This window comes from Coenobita brevimanus, chromosome 64 (genome assembly GCF_032717465.1).
Source record: "Coenobita brevimanus isolate Jiangsu-jjx chromosome 64, ASM3271746v2, whole genome shotgun sequence".
Lineage (NCBI taxonomy): Eukaryota > Metazoa > Arthropoda > Malacostraca > Decapoda > Coenobitidae > Coenobita > Coenobita brevimanus.
In genome coordinates this window covers 30,591,414-30,610,118 of record NC_137017.1, presented here as the reverse complement: position 1 = coordinate 30,610,118, position 18,705 = coordinate 30,591,414, and positions in this window count along the sequence as shown.

Below are 18,705 nucleotides of genomic sequence, written 5' to 3'. Positions count from 1 at the left end.
TGAAGATGCTGATAGTTTGCGGAGACTTTGCTAAGATTTCTATCCGTTCAACAGAACTGCCTGGAGTTAGCAAGCATATAAGTTAGCCATTCTTAACGAAAGCGCGTAGCAGCAGAGGAATTGGGTACTGAAACAAAAAAAAAGGGAAAAAACGCAAGTAAATTTTGAACAAAAAAGACAAAAAGGATGAAAAGTAAACGCGGAAATAAGAAAAGAAAAAACTTCCGACCAACAAAGTTTTCCCTCTTTCGGAGTATATTAAAAACAGGTAGACATTTTTACGGTTACACTGATATAGCTACATCTAGATAGATGGATGGATAGATAGAGAGATAGATATATATATAGAGAGAGATGCCCGGTGATATATATATATATATATATATATATATATATATATATATATATATATATATATGTGTGTGTGTGTGTGTGTGTGTGTGTGCGCGCGAGCAGAGAGTGTGTGTGTGTGAGGGAGAGAGAGAGAGACAGAGACAGAGACAGACAGACAGACAGACATAAACTACCCAACTGTCTACTTCTTCCCTCCTTCGTAGCTGGGAAGAAAGAAGAATTGACCAAAAATAGGATTTAAAAATAGAGATAAGCAAATCCTTGAAAAAAAATAAAAAAGTTAAGGCGAAAAATGAGAAGTAAGCAAAGGACAAGAGAAGGCAGAAAAAGTGGCCAACTATTTAACTTTGCTTTTTTCGAAACTAAGAAATGGTAGCTGGAGGGAACATGCAAAAAGGTTATCAAGAAGAGAGAGTCAAGTAGAAATTTAAATAGAAGAAGAGAAGAAAAAAAAGAATAAGAAGAAAAAAGAAAGTAAAAGAAATAAGAAGAAAAAAGAAAGTAAAAGAAATAAGAAAAAGAAGATCAAGATGACGATGAGGAGAAGAAGGAAGAGGAAAACGAAGGCGAGGAAGAAGAGGAGGAGGAGGAAAAGGAAAACGAAGAATAAAGGGAGGAGGAGGAGGAGGAGGAAAATGATAACGAAGAAAAAGAAGAAGAAGCTGAGAAGGAAACAGAAAAAAGATGAAATAAAAAAAAATCTCAGCCATCAACTTCCTCCCTCTTTAGGAACCTCGGCACGTAACGAGACTGTGTTTGGAATTAATTATCATGCAAGAGGACATCCCAAAGGCGGTAAAATATTTAGCTTGTATTAGGGATCCTCCTCGTTATCAGCTTTTTATTTGTATTTTTTTACCTTTTACGAAAGAGTCCGAAATGGAAAACCAGCCGAGTCGAGTAGGCCGGATTTCAAGATATGTATGATCTGAATATTATAGAAACAGTTTACATTTTTCCATGAAGAATTTGCTGTACGTACTGTGCAGGAAGATGCAGAGTTATTACTCTGTGTTCTGTTGGGGTGTATAATGATAGTGTACTGTGCAGAGAATAAGCTAACATGCTCAGTAAAGGATGTTTTAAAATGAATACAAGAATACGTCCTGTGCAACGTGTATGCATTACTGTCATGTGCTATGAAGGATGTAGGAAAATTTGTACGTACTCGTACTGTGAAGGGTGTACGAGGAGGAGGCGCGTTTACGTGCAAGAGCAAGAGTGAATTATGTACTGTGAGGTAGGTTTTGTAGAGGAAATCTGCCTACGAAAAGATATGTAAATTATATAGTGTTGGGGGGGGGGATATGAAGAGGAAGAGTGACTTAAACGTACTGTGCTGGGGGATACGAAGTGGAAGTGTGATTACATGCAAGAGGAAGAGTGACTTAGCTACTGCAAGGGAGGATGTGGAGAAGAGTGACTGCATCCGTAACGAAGAATGAATTACGTACTGTGAAAGGGGTTGGGGATGAAGAGGAAGTGTGACTGCCTACAAGAGGTGTAAATTACTTCCAAGAAGAAGTGTAAATGACAAGGAAAGTGTAAATTACTAACAACAGGTAAAGTTTAGATTACAGTCAAGAGGAACAGTGAATTATGGGCAAGAGAAAGTGTAAATTATGGACTGCGAGGTGGGTGTTGTGATTACGGAAACAGAGACGGGTGTATGAAGATGAAGCACGTGTTAATGGTGTCCTCACAAAGATAAAGAGCTCTAGAGAGACTGCTGTAGGGGTGGCTTGTAGGGGAGGCCTGGAATGGAGAGTACTTGTGGGGGGACGTAATGAGGTGGTTTTGATGAAGTGATAATAGACCCAACAAGACACACACACAGACAAAGAAGTAATTCAGAGTCTTCAAGTCAGATCTCTTTCAGTTCTATATATAAAGGATGATTAAGGGTCTTCTTATAGGTAGCATAGGAAGGCTTGTAGTGCTTCTTAATGTGGTTGTATTGCCAGATATATCTTAATGGTTTGCGTATGTTTTTTATTTCCATTAATATCTACATACTTCATATCATCTTTTATATTATTGATACAAAGTGCAAAAGGAAAAAACACATCGCTGAGAAAGAGTTGGTACGGAATTTCCAGAGCGACTTAAAATACGAATGTAAGTAATATAATCACTAGACAGGTAAGGAAAAAAGAGCCAGGGCATACGGGAAAGATTATATTTTATTCTGTATATGTAAGAGGTGACGAATTAGCAGAACACATTAATTTTCTCGTGCACTAAGTCTGGAATATAATTTATCTGAAAAAGTGTAAAAAGAAGACATCCTCCTGTCCTTCCCGTCCAACCATTTCGACGAAGACGTTAACGGTGACGATACAGAGGAATACAAAGGACGACATTGACGATGAAGATGACGAAGACGACAATGCCGCTGGTTTTCCTTCGCCAGCTTACCTGAGTGCAGACATAGGTTTCATTATTTTCATATATGGCTTCACCTGCCGTCTTATGAACATTAAGCTGAAAGTGTTGCATTACGTGAGAATCTTGATTTTTGTGCCCTCAGTTTTTGCAGGTGATCTAAGTTATGCGAGGCAGGTTGAATCTGAGATCAGTATAAAGCGAGTAATATACGAAAGGGAAAATATTACCCTGTCTTGCCCCAGATATTGAGGCAGGTCATCATCGCGACTTCGTTGTCCTCTGAGACGTGAATCATAGAAAAATGAAGTTACAGTCTACCTTTCTTATTTTCTTCGTAGATAAAAATCACGCATGTAAACGATCCACAGCAAGAGTCACATTCCTTCGTCCAGACAAGTACAGGGATGTGGTGGGTAAGAAAGTTTAGTCTTCTTCCCCGGTTACCCTACTGGTCTTCAAGGACGAAGTAGGTAGCATTGTTTCCCCCCTGGTACCTGAGGAAGATGTCCTTCGTAAATTTAATATTCTCTTTGTCTACCCATCCATTTCCTCTGGCTTCCTCCTGTAATATGTTCTTCACCCTACCTTCCTCCCTGCCCTCCCCTGTCTCCCTCCATTCCCTCTGCACTCCTTCCTCTTCTTCCCTTCCCTTCTGTTTAATTAGTTCTCCTTCCATCCCTCTTCCTTCCTTCCCTCTGCCTCCCCTCCCTCAGCCTCCCACTCCTCTGCTCCTGTTCCACTTCCTCCTCTCCATCTACTTCCCCACTTTCTTCACTTTCCTTCCTTTTCTCCCCTCTGATCTTTCAACCTGCCTCTCTTTCCTCCCCTAAGTTCTATCTGCCTTTCCTTACTTATTCAGCTTCCCTCCCTTCCCTCTCCCTCCCTTTCCTTTGCTTCCCTCCCGTTCGTCTACCTCCCTCACCATTTTTACTTCCCTCTCTCTAAACTCACTTTCCTTTCGTTTTCTCTCCGCTGCCATCCATTCATTTCCCACCATTCCCTCATCTTCCTCACCTTTCCCTCTCCTTCCCCACCTCTTCCTCAACCACGTCACTTCTCTCTCGACCTACTCCTTCCCACCTTTTCCTCCCCCTCGACCTACTCCTTCCCACCTCTTCCTCTCCCTCGACTTACTCCTTCCCACCTTTTCCTCTCCCATCACCTCCCCGTCATTCCCTCCCCCTCAGTCTCCCCATTAATCTCTCCCATTTACATCACTCCCTAGTGCAGGAGACGCAGCGTTTTTCTTTTTTACTTTATCTCTTTCACAGTTCGTTATTTCTCAGGTTTCTTTTCATCCTAGGGCTCTTCCGTCCTTCCATCTTTCCTTTGTACTTTCTTTCCTTCCTTCCTTCCTTCCTTTGTTCCTCCTCCTCCTCCTCCTAGACGCTCACACTCTCCACCACTTTCATCTTTTGTCTCATTTTTTGCCTTTGCATTTTCCTCCCTCTATGTCAAGACGTCCGCTGCCTCTTAGTTTTTATGTTTATGGTTTTTTGGTTTTCTATGTGTCTGCCTGTGTGTCCACGTCCCCCCCCCCCCCTCTCTCTCTCTCTCTCTCTCTCTCCCCTTTTATCTGCTGTCTCCCTCCTCTTTTCTCCCCGTCTCCCTCTCTCACTCTCCTTCCATTTTCCTTGTCCTCCTACCTCTCACCCATCATATCTCCCTGTCCCCTTTCCTTCCTCTTCTCTCTCTCTCTCTCTCTCTCTCTCTCTCTCTCTCAGTCTACCTCTTCTTATCCTGACCTTACTTTTGTTTCCTCTCTTTCTTCCCTTTTCCCTCCCTCTCTCATCCCTACTCCTCTCCCGTTCGTACCCCACTCAAATCCCCATCCTTTCCCATCCTTACCCCACTCCCTTTCCCATCCCTCTCCCATTCATGCCCCTCTCTCATCCCAACCCATCTTCCATCCCTATTACCCTCCCGTCCCAGTCCCTCTCCCTCCTTACCCCTTTCCAGTCCCCACCCCATATCATTCCAACCTCTCTCCTTTCCCTACCCTTCCCTTTATCTTTCCCCTCCTCTCATCCCTATCAGTCTTCCATCCCTGATCCTCTCCCAGCCTTCCCCCTCTCCCTCTTTACTCTCCTCCAGCTCCAACCCCACTCGCTTATCTACCCCTCATTTGTACCTCTCTCCTGCCCCAGTCTCTCTTCCATCCCCATCCTTTCCCATCTCTACCCCTTTCCTATCCCATCCTCTCATCTATTCTTACCCTTCTCCCATCCCTACCCACGCCATCTTCCGGACCTTTCCTCCTCTCGCTTGTCCGTACCTTCCTCCCTTCCTTCTCTTCTCTCCCACTCCCTCTCTCATTCCCTCTCTCTCTCCCTTTCCCTTTGTTTTCCTTCTCTTCCACCTCCTGCCCCTTCCATCACCCTCTCAACCTTTATCCCCATCCTCCCTCTCTCCACTTCCCTTCCTCTCTTCTTTTACGCATCACTGCTTCCATCATTTTCCTATGCCCCCCTCCTCTCTTCCATCTTCTCCCTCTCCTCACCAACCCCCTCTTAACCCCTCCGCGTCCTTTGCTTTTTTTCCTCACTCCTCCCTGCCTCCCTCTTCACATTTCCTTCCTCTCCTTCTCTTTCTCCCCCATCCCCCTTTCCCCCTTCTTTACCTTGAGAGAGAGAGAGAGAGAGGGAGAGAGAGAGAGAGAGAGAGAGAGAGAGAGAGAGCACCCCATATATTTTTATTGGGTACTGGTGCCTTGCTCTCACGGGATTAATACGTGTCGTTGTTAATGGAGGCACAGAGAGAGGAAGGGAGGGCAGGGCAGGGCAGGGGGGGGAGGAGAATGCTCATGCCTGACAAACCTCCTCCCCCTTTCTTCCCCCTCCCCCATACCCTAGTATCCCACGCCCCCCATACATTCCCGCGTCTCCTCCTTGCTTGTGATATCCCTACTCCCTCCGATGCCTCTCCTTTCCCTCCGGATACTTCTTCTCCCCCTTCCAGTACCTCCTCCCCTTCCGATGCCGCCCCTCCTCTGATAACTCCCCACCCCTGTTCAAATACCCCCCACCCTCTTTTTGCTGCTGCCCCTCCCCCCCACTCCATCTATCATTCTGGCTTTCTCCCCCTTCCCCCTCTTTTCCCCCTTCCCCCTCTTTCCCCCCTTCCCCCTCTTTCCCCCTTCCCCCTCTTTCCCCCCTTCCCCCTCTCTCCCCACTTTCCCCTCTCTCCCTTCCCTATCCCTCTCGAACGCCAACTCATCTCCGTTATCACATCCCTTTCCCTCTCTGTCTCCTGCCCCCTCCACCACCACCACCGATTTATTTTCTTCCTCCTCCTCCTCCTCCTCCTTCCGATAACATCCTTTTCTGCCCGATGTTACCTTCCCCCTTCATTTTTCTCTCTCCTTTCATCCTCCTTACGAAAGAAAGCAAACAGCAAGAGATCTAGTGGCCCAGTTGAGGGTGTTTTTTTTTTTTTTTTTTTTTTTTTCCAGAGAGGAAAATCTATGACTAATATCCATTGTTATGGGCAGAAGATAAGGATAGGCAAGCACGAAGGCTCGCTCCCCCTTTCTTCCTCCTGCTTTTCCCTTGTCAGTAAGGGAGAGGTGTTAGAAAGCGTCAGCCGATGAGAATACGGCCGCTACAGGTTATTATGTAAGCAGGGATAAGGTGCGTCTGTCTGCCTGTCTGTTTGCGTATTTCTTTCTGTTTGCTTGTCTGTTTGTGTATTCCTTTGCGTCTGCCTGTCTGTCTGTTTCTTTCTGCATGCCTGTCTTCCTGCTTCTGTCTGTATCCGTGTCTGTCTCGGTTTGTGTATGCCTGTCTTTTTTCTATCTCTGTTTCTGTCTCATTGTCCCTGGCTCTCAGTGTGTTTGTGTACTTGTCTGGATGTTTGCCTTGGTTTGTGTACGCCTTACTTTTTATGTCTCACTCTGGTACAGTCTATCTGACTGTCTACCTAACTGAGTCCGTGTTTAGCTTTCTCCCTGTCTACCTATTTCGGTTCATGTGTCTGTCTCTCTGTATGTTTATCTGTCTTTCTGTTTCTCTCACCTGTCACTGTCTTTGTCTTTATGATTGTGAGCTTATCCATTTCCCTGCATCCTTTCTCTGTTTGTGCGAGCCTGTGTCTTTGTTAGTCTGTTTCTGCCTCTGGCCATTTATCTTTGTCCCTGTCAGTTTTTTCGTTTGTGTGTGTGTGTGTGTGTGTGTGTGTGTGTGTGTGTGTGTGTGTGTGTGTGTGTGTGTGTGTTTGTATTCTTTTATTTTTGCTTGGTTCGGATCGTGTGTAGTATGTCTGCCTCTGCAAGTCTGTGTCCTTCTCTTTCTGTCCGCCTGGCATTGTCCTTGTCTGCTTTAATGTATGTCTTTCTGCCACTGACTGAATACGGTACCTGCCCGTCACTTACATCAGACTAATAATAAACTACGCGAATTACAGCTCCTCTGTCTCTGTCTGTCTCTGTCATCTGTCTATCTCAGTCATCAGGCTGTTAAAAGACTCTGCGGATTATAACAGGCACCATGCATATATAGTTGGCTTGTGTTAGGCCAGTCAGGAGATTGGATTGGTCCCTCGTCCCCCTCCCGCTGTGCCCCTACCCCTAACCCACAACCCCAACCCCCTGCTCCCTTCTCCTATCCCCTACCTCTTCCTCCTGCCACCTGTCCCCCTTTACTGTACTTGTCCTCTGTTTCATTTTACTTGCCTCCCAGCCTCTTTCACCTACCTCCTGTCCTCTTCTCCTCGCATCCTATGCCCTTCCCCATGAATCCTTTCCCCTTCACGTTGCATCCTATCTCCTTCCATCCTGTCTCTTCCTCTTGCATCCAGTTTCCTTCCTCGTGCATCCTATCCCCTTTCCCTGCCTTTTATTCCCTTCCTCCTTTTGTTTTCCTACCTCTCTTCTCAGCATGTTAACACCTTCACTTCGACTCGAATTAATATTATGTTTGTTACCTTCAGGTGATTTTATTCAGTTGTGGACTAATGGACAAGGGGTTAATGAAGGCTAAATCTAATCCCTCCATTTCCAGAAGTCTTCCCTAAGCTGAATAAAATCGACTGGAGGTAGCAGAAGTACCTGTTTTGGATGAGACATTTTCTATTTTGCTACGATAAAGTGCCGTAAAATGGAACACTTCCAACCTCGTAAGAATATTAAATGAATGTGAAAGTAATGTCTAATTGCATCTTTCCATATATGTATATTTTTTATTATTTAAAAATTTTCAGTGTGTTCGCAGTTGCCCCATTTTACTGTACTAGTTTTTCTACCTCCAGGAATCTATGTGATCTGTTCAGGGGAGATTATTCAAACAGTTTAAGGGAGATTATTCAAACGGTTTAGCGGATATTATTCAAACAGTTTACGGGAGATTATTTACACTGGGGGGATACGATATAGAGTTAAGCAGCCCTTGAGCAACTAAAGATCCTGTCTGAGTTGAGTAATGTCGCCTAGTGTACTTGAAAAAAAAAGTCCCACGGTTAACGAGGTTAAATAGCCACCCATCAAGAAAAATTAGGCCATTGGTGACACACATATCGGTAGTGTATATGTATTATTTATATTATTTTCTTATGCATATATTTTGCAACTCAGTTTTGTGTGAATCACCTGACCTGTGAAAAGCAGCCAAGAATTCCGAAAGAATAAATGATGAGTGAATGGGTGTGTGGTCTTTGTATAATGGACAGTACTCGTTTATAGATTTTTTTTTTCCTAGTTATAAATCCTTCCCATTCCTTATAACTGGAAAAAGGGGTTAAGATGATGATGATTATAAGTATTATTATTATTATTGTATTGTGGTAAGTGGGGGCGCTCACCATCCACTCACTTAGTGTAGTGCTGCTGTCGGGTGTCTGCCCTGTCCTCTCCTCCATCCTTCTTTCCTTCCATCTTCTGTCTTTCTTTCCTTCATTCTTTCCTCGTCTTTCTGTCTGCGGGTGACTTTACACTCCCTCTTCTGTCTTTCATTCCTTCATTCTTTCCTCTTCCTTTTGCCTGTGGGTGACTCTACACTGAGTGACAAGCCAAATGGTTTCCTGTACACCAGGAAACCATTTACTACGCTGAGTGGTAACCATATAACCAAATTTTGGCGCCTGGTGGTTTAAAGGGTAAATATTGTGCTCCAATCGGATTGAGCCGGTGAAGGTTTATATCCAAGGGGTGATTGGGATTTATTGCTCACGTAATGCCACTCAGGGATGAGTGAGGTTGGTCACTCTCATCTTAAATGTCAGGACCAGCTGCCTAGCCCCGGGCTCCTACGCTCCTCATGGGGCAACGTAGGATTGGATGATGGATGGATGTTATTGTTATTACTATTTTTATCCATCCATCCATCACCCAATCCTACATTGTCCCATGAGGAGCCTAGGAGCCCGGGGCTAGGCAGTTGGTCCCGACTTTTAAGATGAGAGTGACCAGCCTCACTCATCCCTGGGTGGCATTACATGAGAAATTAACCCCAACCATCCCTTGGATATAAACCTTCACCGGCTCAATCCGATTGGAGCGCAATAATTACCTACTAAACTACCAGGCGCCAAAATTTGGTTATACGGTCACCACCCAGCGTAGTAAATGGTTTCCTGGTGTACAGGAAACCATTTGACTTGTCACTCAGTGCAGACTCACCCACAAGCAGAAGGAAGAGGAAAGAATGAAGGAAAGAAAGACAGAAGAGGGAGTGTAAAGTCACCCGTAGGCAGAAGGACGAGGTAAGAATGAAGGAAAGAAAGACAGAAGAGGATGAAAGGAAAGAAGGAAGGAGGAGCGGAAAGGGCAGATACCCTACAGCAGCACTACATCGAGTGAGTGGATGGTGAGCGCCCTCACCTACCACTACTACTACTACTACTATTATTATTATTATTATTTATTATTATTATTATTTATGATTATGATTTTATATTTCCTTCTTCCCTCAGGTATGTGTTTACTTGGATGCTGGTAGACTCAATCATATGTAAAAGGCAAGCCACAAACACCAACCTTATCCTCTTCAGTAGCAAGTCTTACTGTTTGTGTTGTTTATTACACCTGTGCGCGGAGTGTGTGTGTGTGTGTGTGTGTGTGTGTGTGTGTGTGTGTGTGTGTGTGTGTGTGTGTGTGTGTGTGTTAGCGTCTTCTCTAGCAGTTTAATCCAGGTAACACCAGGCAATTATATTCACCTGAGCTTGAGCTACAGAAGCCTGAGTGAAGTTAACATGGCATTATGGGGTCTCAGGTTATGGCTGTAATTTTTTTCCTTTATTTTTCTCGTAAACGGCAGATTTTAAAAGTTAAGGGAGAGAAAAAGAATCTTGTGAAGCTGCAAAATGATGGAAGCACTGGAGAGAAAGAGAGAAAGAGAGAGAGAGAGAGAGAGAGAGAGGATGAGGAGGTCGGGGGTTGGGAGACAGAGACGGAAGGGGGTAAGGAGGGAGGAAGGGAAGGGGGGACAGTGGAGTGTGTATGTAATCTTTTTCCCTTAGAGGCGGTGTGTCTGTGCAGAAGGTGTCGTGATGGCGAGGTGTATTGGCCAGAGTAAGAGTGAGAGGGGTGAGAGGGCAGGAGTGGGAGAGGATACGTGGGGAAGGGGTAGGAGAGAGAGAGAGAGAGAGAGAGAGAGAGTGTGTGTGTGTGTGTGTGTGTGTGTGTGTGTGTGTGTGTGTGTGTGTGTGTGTGTGCGCGGTTCATAGGCTTCTGTTGTGTATGTGTAATTTGGTATCTGCCAGTGTTTCTGTGTGTGTGTTTATGTATTTAGATTTGTGTCTGTGTATTTGTTTTGAGTTTGTATATATTTTGGCTACTGTGTGTGCGTGTGGATTAATATTTATGCATTGTGTGTGTGTGTGTGTGTGTGTGTGTGTGTGTGTGTGTGTGTGTGTGTGTGTATGTGTGTGTGTGTGTGTGTATGTGTGTGTGTGAGAGATGTATGTTGTATTAGCCGCGTGAGTGAGAGCCGAGGTATGTTTGGGTGCAGTGGCGGTGTGATGAGTGAGGGTGTGGTGGTGGTGTGAACATGGAGTGTGAGTGAGAGTGGACAAAGGGAGAGGAATGAGACTCACAAAAGAGTGTGTCATGAGCTGGACAAATATTGCGGCGTGAAAATGGAAGATGGAGATGATATTGGCCTGGCGGGGAAGGAGGGAGATGAGAGGGAGAGAAATGTGGGAGGATGGTGTGGCCAGCGAGTAATTTAATCTCGTTTCTTTCATTCACTGTGATTTATCCCAGGTGCCCAGTGGTGTCGCCTTGCTCATACGACTCATATATATATATATATATATATGTGTGTGTGTGTGTGTGTGTGTGTGTGTGTGTGTGTGTGTGTGTGTTTATTTATTTATTTATTTATGTATTCATTTATATGTATATATTTGCCTTTTGAATCGGTTGATGTATATATACCTTCATCCTGCTACTACCTGACGATTACTCTAAGCCAATGAGAGAGAAGAACGACACTGTTGTTAGAGATATAAAAGCCTGAGGGTGTTATCCCCTGGAGTGCCACACTTCTCCACTGAGCTAAATGAAATCGTTCGGAATTAGCTGAAAAAACATACGTATCAGCCTCCACGGTGGCGAAAAGTTTGGTGAATATAAGTAACTTTTTTATCGAGATTTTTTCCCCTCTTTTTCTCTATTGAACGTCATGTGGGGTTAGCTTGAATACAGTGCATGTGTCCGTGGTTATTAAGCACGTTTCTGTGAGGTGAATATAATTGTCCGTCTTAAGCTGGAGCACAGTACTACGTTGTATATACCGGTATCCTGTCAAAGTATCATTGTTCACAACATCTTAATATTCACAATTCTTAGATTTCTCTTGAGGTTGGTAAATCGCCTGACATAAAAGTAATAAAATGCAATCAAGGTAATTAACAGCCAAAGGATAATCTCATATATATATACATAGCTTGAATTTCGTTTGGATTATAATTTTAAGCGTTCAGCAAAATGGCATATATATATATTTTCACTTATTCTTGCCCTTCGTAAGTGATTTAACTCAAATTTTGAGTCTTTCAAATTGAAGGAAATAAGAAAAGCCTTCATTAACTCCTCCACCACAAGAGTTCTTCGCTGTGTTGAATAAAATCCGTCTGGTAACATAAGAATACAAAATAATGACATCCGACGACTGAGGAACTACTGTAATATGATTTTGGGGAGTATGAAGACAAGAGGGTATATATATTTTTTCCACATCAGTGTATAGTGTCTTAAGCGATCTGGAGGCAGTGCATGACAATAATCTGTCTATCTGTCTGTAGCCAGAAAGGGGTGGCCACAAACTAATCTCCCCCATGTCGCCCCGTCCCCTGCTATTTCTCCCCCCTCCCCTCCAGCTTACACCCCCCTGTCTGATACACCTCTCCAGTAATAATCTAGTGGAAATGCAGGAGGCCACCAAAGGATAGTTCCCCTCTATACTAGGCAAAATATGCCTTTGGTTCCTTCTCCTATGCAAAAAAAAAAAAAAAAAATGTGCATAGTGTATATATGGTTCTTGGGGGATCATATCGTATACAGAGATACTGTGGTGAATAACGAAGCTCAAAGAAAAACTGTCCAATGTGTGAAAAAGGAAAGAAACAAAATCTTAGTAAGACAGTTAAAAATAAATTTAAAAATGGGTTATGGTAAAAAAAAAAAAAAAAAAAAAGGGAGAGGGAGGACATAAAAGATTATAAACAAGAAAAGGGAACGTGAGAGAGAGAGAGAGAGAGAGAGAGAGAGAGAGAGAGAGAGAGAGAGAGAGAGAGAGAGAGAGGGTTGGAAAAGGAATAATTGACAAAAAGATTCAGACAGTAAGGGTTCAAAGAGAAAATGGAGAAAAAGAGAAGTATTGGGTTAGGAATGAGTGGACTGAGGGGATGGAGGAGGAGAGAAAGAAAAGGGAGAGAGAAGGACTGGAGCAGATAAGGTAGCAGGATTGGGAAGGCATGGAACAAGGGGGGGCGGGAGGGAAATAAAGGAGAGAAAGAGAATGATGTGTTTTTATTATTTATTTACTTATTGGAATGGAATAGTGACTGGAAATTGATAGAAAAATAAGGGGGGGTGAGATGGTAGAAATAGGGATGAGGAAGGAAAATGGAAGGGAGAAAAGGAAAGGGAGAAGATGGTTAAAGAGGAAGAAGGGCAAAGTGAGGAGGGAGAAGGGGGAGGAAAGGAAGGAAAGAGAAGAAGGAGGGGAATGGGAGGGAAAAGGGAGGAAGAAGAGTGGGAAAGGAAGGAAAGAGGAGAGGAAAGGGAAGAGACAGAAGGGAGAGGGAGAAAGGGAAAAGGAGGGGGAGAAAGGAGAGGGAAAAGGAAGGAGCGAGATGAGAGGAAGGGGAGAAAGTACAAGAGGAAAAGAGAGGTAAAAAGGAAAAATGGGAGAGGAGAGGGAAGAGAAAGAAGGGGGAAGAGGAAAGGAGGGGAAAAAAGGGAAAAAGAAGAGGGGAAGGGAGGAGGGAGAAAGAGAGGGGAAGGAAGAAAGAAGAAGAGGGAGGAGAAAGGGATGAGGAAGAGGAGAGGGGAAAGGGAGGAAGGAGAAGAGGGAGGGAAAGGACGGAAGAAGGGGACAGGAAAGGGAAGAGACAGAAGGGGAAAGGAGAAGGGAGAGGGAGAAAGGGAAAAGAAGGAGGGAGGGAGAGAGAGAGAGAGAGAGAGAGAGAGAGGAGGGGGGGAGGGTTAGCGGCCTCGTCCAATCAGCGTCAAAAGAAATGCTTGTCTTCTTATCCAATCAGGTGACAGCTGGTCGGCCTCTACCTTTAATAAGACTACCTGGCCCTCTCTCACTCTCCTTTCTTTCTTTTCTCTAACCTTTCCTCTCTTCCTCCGTCACTCTCTCTTTTCTTTCTTTCCTCTAACATCCCTCTCTTTCTTCCGCCCTCTCACTCCCTCACTTTCTCTTTTCTTTCTTTCATTTCTCTAACCTTCCCTCTCTTTCTTCCCCCCTCTCAGTCCCTCTCTCCCCTTTTTTCTTTTTTTTTCCTCTACCCGTCCCTCTCTTTCTCCCCCTCTCTCTCACGCCCTCTCTTTTCTTTGCTCTCTCTCTCCCTTCCCCTCCCAATCTTTTTCTTTACTTTTGCTAATCACTCTCTTTTCTTGTTTCTTCTCTCCCTCATTCCTTTCCTCCCTCCTTTTCTCCCTCTCTCACTTTATCATGTTCGTTTCCCTAAACCTCACCTTTTATTCTCTCTCTCTCTCTCTCTCTCTCTCTCTCTCTCTCTCTCTCTCTCTCTCTCTCTCTCTCTCTCTCTCTCTCTCTCGTCCAGTCCTTGCGGGTTCCTCTTTCTCCCTAACTCTCCCTCCTTTTCCTTTTTTCCCTTCCTTTTTTCCTTCTTTGCCTTCGTCCCTTTCTTAGTTTTCTCTTGCTCGTGCTTTCCCCTTCGCTTCTTGTCACTCGTTCTTTTCACTTACGGTCTCTCCCACCTTTTCTCTCCCTCATTTCCTTCCACTCCCTCCCCCTTTATCCGCCCCTTTCTCCCTCCCTCTAAGCTTTTATTATTATTATTATTCTTCGTCTTCTTCTTGTTCTTGCTCTTGTTGTTGTTGTTGTTGTTGTTCTTCTTCTTCTTGTTCTTGTTCTTGTTCTTCTTTTTCTTCTTCTTCTTTTTCTTCTTCTTCTTCTTTTTCTTCTTCTTCTTCTTCTTTTTCTTCTTCTTCTTCTTCTTCTTCTTATTCCCACTCTCGTCTTATCCCTTACTTCCTTTCTTTCTTTTTTTATTCTCTTCCCATATCCCACTTTTGCTTCTCTTTCTTTACTTCTCTCAACCTCTCAACGTTTTCTCGCTCACTGCATTTTTACTGTTTTCCTAACATCCCCTTTCCTTGTCTTCCCTTACTCTCCTCCGTCCTCCCCCTCCTTTCTTTCCTTACCGTTCCTCTGTATATCTCTTACTTAATACCTCTTTCATTTCCTCCGGCTCTCTTGTTCAGTTAAGTGCCTTGTTCCCCTCTGCATCTGACCTGACGTTGTTAATGCGTGTTGTGATTCTATTTGCCCTTGACCTAACCTAACCCAATTTAGTTAGCAACCCTTACCTTCCCCATAACAAAACATGTTAGGCCTAGTGTAATCCATTCTGCGTTACTCGTCACCCACCATCCAACTCAGCTAACGCATACTCAACAATATTCATCCCAATCTACGTTTACATGGGATATTCTCTGCTTCAGATATTCGCTTGCACAATATGAGTGATTGTAATTGTACTGGTATATCTCGTGTGTACAGGGAAAATACTCTGTCTGGTTTACATATATACATACATAATGTAAATTTGTGTTACATGTGTTACAGACACACACACACACACACACACACACACACACACACACACACACACACACACACACACACACACACACACACACACACACACACACACACACACACACACACACACACACACACACACACACACACACACACGAGAGAGAGAGAGAGTATGGTAAAAGTTAGAGACGAGTGAATACAGAAAACAAGAAGGGAAACAAGAGTAATAACAAAATTGACAACCTGTCTGTAGTTTGTGTGTGTGTGTGTGTGTGTGTGTGTGTGTGTGTGTGTGACAGACAGACAGACAGACAGAAAAATAGAGGCAGGGAGGGGTTGGAGGAAGCCGAGCAATCACACACACACACACACACACACACACACACACACACACACACACACACACACACACACAGCGAACGCAGGAAATTAAAAAAAAAAGGAGAAAGGGAAAAAAAACGAACAAGAAAACTACCCAGGTTTCAGTCTCCATTGCACAAGCGGCCTCCGGGTTCGTACGGTTTTAGGTATCGAGGGAGTTTTGTGGTATCGACACGGGGCAAAAATGCGTACGGGGCCAGACGGAAAAAAAAAGGAAGAAGTGAAAAAAAAAAAAATACATTGATCTGGAGAACAAATGGAAGAGAAACCTACACCTGTTGCGTGGGTTTTGGTGAGAGAGAGAGAGAGAGGGAATGGATATGTATAAGGGAGAAGAATAAAGCCAGTGAGAGGGAGCCGCAAGGGAGAAAACTGAGAATGATGGCAGAGGGAGGGGATAGAGGAACGTTTTAATCCTTCCAGCCAGTTTGCACTATTTTTGTTTTATCCTTGCCGCCTCTAGACGATTTTATCAGGCTTAAGAAAAGACGATAGTAGTGACCGGGTTAATGGAGGGCATATGCAAACCCTCTAGTTAAAAATTCTCTCAGTATAATTGTATTTGTTTTAAGATAGCAAGCATAAAACAGAAATAACGTCATCTGGTTGAATGATTGAAAGCGATGCGAAATGATAGAAGAAAAATCAGGGGAAACTATGCGAGGCACAGAAAGAAGATATATTAACTCCTTTTACACTATTGCTCACGAAAGACCAGTTTTATGTGTGTGTGTGCGTCGTTTGTGTATACAGGAATATTACTGTTAGCCAAGGAAACAACAAAAATCACCCATTGCTTTTTTTTTTTTTTTTTTTTTTTTTTTTTTTCCGTGGATTTATTTCACTTACCAACCCCTCTATCAACTGACACAGTATCCATGGAGACGTCAACTAGTCCAGATGCACTCCAGCATTTACATTAATCATCTCTTCTTCCCCACCAACACATACTCCCTACTCTTATAATTAATTCATTTCACTACACATAAAATTTCTTCTCACATCCTAAACCACTATAACACTTGCCATATAGCGTCTTCATCACCTCTTGCCATCATGAAAGCTGTTTACTATCCGCCCAGCTCTCTAGAGGCGTTTTACATTTTTTTTTATCTCAAAATACACGCTTGGTGCACACATAACCTGCAACACTAGCGCTTCCCTCCTTTCTCTTATTGTGTTCCAGTTCTGTGCAGCTCTCCCAATCGCTTCCCGTACACTCTGTTTGATGTACTAAGGAACGAATACCTCTTCCATTCCGTTTTAAAGCATCATACTGCATTATATTTTGATAATTTCAGAAACAGACAGGATCATAAGTTCTAATATTCGATCCTTTTTATTTTCCACCCACGGCATATGTGTCACTTTTCTCCCTGATTTATCATATCAAAGAGTTGTTTACGAGCAGAACGTACCAATCTTCTTTCAGTTTAGGGAAGATTAGCCACCGTCGAGCAGTGAAAAGTAGAAGTAGAGTAATGTTCAAGTAAATTTTGTGCGGTACTGTATCAGAATTCGGTTCGTAGTCCATACATACTGTGAGAAGACTGGCAAACTTTTTTTTCTCTATTATTACCTGTACTGTTTTTACCTTTCTTGGCGGATTCTGTTGCAGTCATATCTATTTATACTATGTTACAGGCCATCACCTTCTGTAAGTCTCTCGTTCCCAGCGCTGTTCACTTCCTTGTAAAAAAGTGAAGTATTGTTCTGGAAAGATGTTGATGGATGGTAGCGCTATAGACAGGTGAAATGGAAACAAGGAAATAAGAGAACATGGAAGTAAAGGAAAGGAAGAGAATGAAGATGAAAGGGATGAAGTAAGAGGAATGGACGAGGGGAGAGAGTAATGGCTGAAGTGTTGGAAATGTTAACAGAAATAGATTGAGGGAGAAAACGCAGAGGAGTGATGAAACAGGTGTGCAAGGGAGAGAGAGAGAAGAGAGAGGGAGAGAGAAAGAGAGAGAGGCGGGGGGCGTGTAGGGAGAAAAGAAGTGAACGGAGAAAGAAAAAGCCAAGAGCAAAAGGGATGTGGCAGTATATTAAAAAATGAGAAAGGAGAGGGGAATTTCGAAGAAGGTTGAAACTGAAAAGAGGCGGAATAAAGGAGGGAGAGGGAAAAAGCTGGGGATTTGGGGGAAGGGAGACAGAGGAGAGTACACAGGGATACAGAACAGAAAATAAAAAGAGTGCATAGTGAAGGAAGGGACTGGGAGAACGTAAAGATAACAAAGTGGAAGAAAACACAGGAAGAATAACATGTAAGGGAATCGAGAAAAAGAAAGAGGAAAATGCTGAAAGGGAAAAGACCAAGAAAAGAAATGGATAAGAAAATACAGGATACCAAAGTGAAAGAAGAGGAGGGGAGGGAGAAGGGAGATAACAAAGGACAGAAAGAAACAAGATGAAAACCCAGGCCGTATGTCTGTTGCTTCATAGGAAGAAAGGAAAACGAGAATCCGGAATAAGAGAGAGAGAGAGAGAGAATACAGAAAAAAATAGGATTATACAAAGAGATACAGAGAAGAACAATACGCAGAAGAAAACAAGACACAAAATTATAGAAAGAGCACACAACTGAAAAAAAAAACAAAAATCACAAAGATGAGAGAAAGAGAAGAAGGAAAAAAAAGGGTGAAAACAGGAAGGGGATGGGTGTGGGAAGGGGCTAAGATGGGAGTGGGATGAGAAGAACCGTTCAAAAAGGTGGAAAAGGAAAGACGGAGGAGAAAGAGTAAAAAAGAAAAGGAAAAGATGGTAAAGGAGAGAAAAAAGAGGGAAGGAGCATGAAGAAAGAGAGTAAGGATGAAGAGAGAGGGAGAAGGAAGGAGGAAGACAAGAGACGGGAGAAAGTGAAGGGAATAAGAGAGATAGAAGGGCAACGAAGAAGTGAGAGGAAGCGAGAGGGATGAGAGTGAGTGAGTGAGCGGGGTGGGGACGGAAAGAGATGGGAGTGTAAGGAGGAGAAGAAAGAGAGAGAGGGTAAGGAGCACATGAGGGGAAGAGAAAGAGAGAGGAGGGGGAAAGAAGGGGAAGAGGGAGATAGAGAGAGGGGAAGGGGAGGGGAGGGGGGAAAACCTTTGGCCCTCCCAGCTTGGTTCGTTAGCAGTGAGAAATTCGAGTGTTCCTTTGTTGTGGTCGACGGGGTGGCTGGCTGACTGGGTAGCTGACTCCGTGATTGCAGACCACAGTGATTGGATGGATACATGGATGGATGGCAGGTTGGTTGGGTGACTGGATGGATGGATGGTTGATTGGATGGTTGATTTGGTGAATGGATGCATGGACGGATGGAATGTTGGTTGGGTGACTGGATGGATGGATGGTTGATTGGATGGATGGATGG